This window comes from Amblyomma americanum, chromosome 4 (genome assembly GCF_052857255.1).
Source record: "Amblyomma americanum isolate KBUSLIRL-KWMA chromosome 4, ASM5285725v1, whole genome shotgun sequence".
NCBI lineage: Eukaryota > Metazoa > Arthropoda > Arachnida > Ixodida > Ixodidae > Amblyomma > Amblyomma americanum.
Genome location: NC_135500.1, coordinates 88841565 through 88844489, shown reverse-complemented (window position 1 = coordinate 88844489; position 2925 = coordinate 88841565). Strand labels below are relative to the sequence as shown.

General features: G+C 46.0%; 1 pseudogene; it reads right to left on the bottom strand.

Annotated features, from left to right (window-relative positions):
• Positions 1-975: 975 nt before the first annotated feature.
• LOC144129643 (uncharacterized) lies at positions 976-2037 on the bottom strand (annotated as a pseudogene).
• Positions 2038-2925: the final 888 nt, after the last annotated feature.

The following is a 2925-nucleotide window of genomic DNA, read 5'->3' as shown; positions in this document are numbered from 1 at the left end:
CAGTCTGCACCTGGAAAACGAAACAAGCGGAAGCGTACCGCACAAGATGAGGAACAAGTGGGGCATGTTGAAAGACTTACGCAAGCTTTGAGTGCTTGCGACACGCTCAACACCCGTGAGGCAGAGGACGATTGTGAGCTCTTCGCACTCACGCTAGCAAAAAAAAATGAGACGTGTTCCAGCAGAACGGCACACACAGCTACCAATAAAGCTGCTGGAAGTGTTCCAAACTTTTGAATGAAGCTGCATTGTCTAGCGTCTTTCTTTCAGTTCTAAATTGTGGTTGAAATGTGGCACAGAAGCTGTGCCACATGCCAAACTGTAGCATAGTGGGCAAGAAATGTTTGCCACGGATATCTGCTCGGTTACGTGCCTGACACACAATACAATGCTGAAAAGTGTAGGCAACTCCTGTGCCCCTGAGGAAAGGCAATTTGTAACCTGCAGTACAGAGGCAGTGCTCTGAATGCCATAAGTACACTATAAGCAAACAGGCAAGAATCCGTTGTGCAATTCCGACAAAATCTTGCAGGGACTCCACGGTGACACAAAATGACTGCATGTGCGACGGATATGTTAAGATGCATGCATTCCGGGCTGAGGAGCTTACTGATATCCTGAATTGGTTAATGTAAGCTGTGCTGTAAAGTAAGCACAAAATGAAATTCCAGTTCCTTCGTTGTTTTTGTAACAGACTATAGACACAAACACAAAAATTACTTTTCATAACAAAAACCTTGTTTTATGCTAGCCATCACTCTCTCCATCTTGTCCTCCTCACAAAATTGAGGCAATGCTGATATGTGCCGGATACTCTCCATTTCATGTTGAAATAGTGCTACTAAATGTTCGTTCCCACACAGCAAGGCCTGCTGGTATAAGGTAGAGGTTAGGGCAGCAAACGTTATCATCCGCGATCAAAACTTAATGAACTAGAAGTTCTTATGCACTCTTAAACACTACAGTAATTTATCTTCAGTGGCAAGCACGACGCTGCTGCCTAAGCAGCCCCCTCAAGGCTGCCTCCTGTGAGATCCCTGGTTGCTGCCACTGCCACGAAACTTCACCAAGAGTGCTGCAAAAGTATGCAGCGAACTGGTCCCTGGTCGCAGCAGCATCATTGTGGTGATTGCGTGCATGCGTCGGAGCCAGTGGGAAGTACCGAGGCTCGGAGTTATCCCCCAACACCTTCTGGATGCCTTGCCGCCAGCGTCCTTCCACAACATTCCCCAACATGTCCTTTCTGTCTGCAAAGGTCTGAGGCTGAGGGTTTCGAACTGCCAGGAAGTTGTGGAGGACACAGGCAGCCTTTACAATGTAGTCGACGTTCTCGGGGTGCAGGGGGATAGTGCGCAGAAGTATACGCCACCTGGCTGCGGTGATGCCAAAGGCATTCTTGGCACACCGTCTGAAAAAAATGAATGCATTTAAAACCATAACAATCTCCAAAAAAAAGCCTGCACTATGTTCAATGCATTTATTCATTAACAAACACATGCAGAGGGGATACAGAGATGGTAACAGAAACAGTAAAGTTATGATACAACGGAATTTTGTTCATTTGTACCAACTTGCTTGCTTTGAACTTTCCATTTGTTCAAGCTGATGCTATTGTCCCGTCAGTATGACGTTTGTTTCAAAGGCTTTCATTCATCTGAACTCTGGATAATATCTTTCGACTGAGGTCTGTTTTCTACCACTTTCTTTCAATGACAAATTACCAAGCTTAATGAAATAATAGCACAACTTACCGTGCTCTACTTAATCTGTAGTTGAACACCCTCTTCTCGTCATCCAGCTGCCTTGATGGGTAAGGGCGCAAAAAGTCTGTTCGAAGCTGAAAAGCTTCATCGCCAACAAATGCGTAAGGCGCAGTCGTTGCCGTCCCAGGAAGTTTTTAAGTTGTGGAATGGGGAGGCGTCCTTCTATGAGGTCATATCCAAAAGCACTGTTCTTGAAAGTTCCGCCATCGCTGTGCCGACCTTCCGCACCCACATCTACAAGTATGTACTTGCAGTGGCTGTCGACGATAGCCATCAGGACTATGGAGTACGTGCCCTGAAATGAAAAGCATAGCACTGACAATCACCACAGGCGATAAGACATGTGAGCCAAAATGCTCAATGTGGCGATTGCCAAGGCGTGACTGCATGCTATAAGGCATGATAGAGTCATGTGCCCAATTAATCGTGATAATGATAGAAGTATCGTTTGCCTGTGTGAATATCTAAGCTGAGGAGGCTGTGATCATCACGTTGCAGCAATGCCTGTGCCTTTTACGGCGGCAGGTACGACTGCCTGCAAACAAGAGGCTGCTCGTCAGAGCGAATACCAAGAGAAATGAAGCACACAGCCCGATCACTTACACTTACATTGCCTTAGTATTAGCAAACTGCGGAATCTTGCACGACAACACAGAGTGATAGCAAGTTTGCATGACGTAATAAGTCCAAACAAAGGCACCTACACACGAACGAGCGAAGTAGAGATGAGACAGAGTGCTCTCTCTAAAGAAGGTCAGGCTAGTTGGTGCTTTTTATAAACGGGCTGTGACATGGTAACTAGTGCTAAAAACACAAGGGACAATGTGTGTCCCGTTGGTATCTTGTCGTTGCCCCTTGTGTTTTTCAGTGCTAGTTACCATGTCGCACTGTTGTCTTGGCTATCCTACCCTTGTCAGTGTGTAGGTACGTTCTTTTAGCCTTATTACGGGGAATCTTGAACAGTGTTTGTTCCCATGCCAGCCTATGACTAAGTCTAAACAAAGCTGCCTTTTATCAAGCGACGTGCCTTATTCGTCATATTTTCTTTTCAGTTAGTTAAATGTAGTCAAGAAGCCACGGGGATTAACCAGTGGCTAGCCCACACGATGCAGTCGCCTGAATAGCACTGTTTAAGCAATCTAAGCTCTGAGGTCAGGCGCAG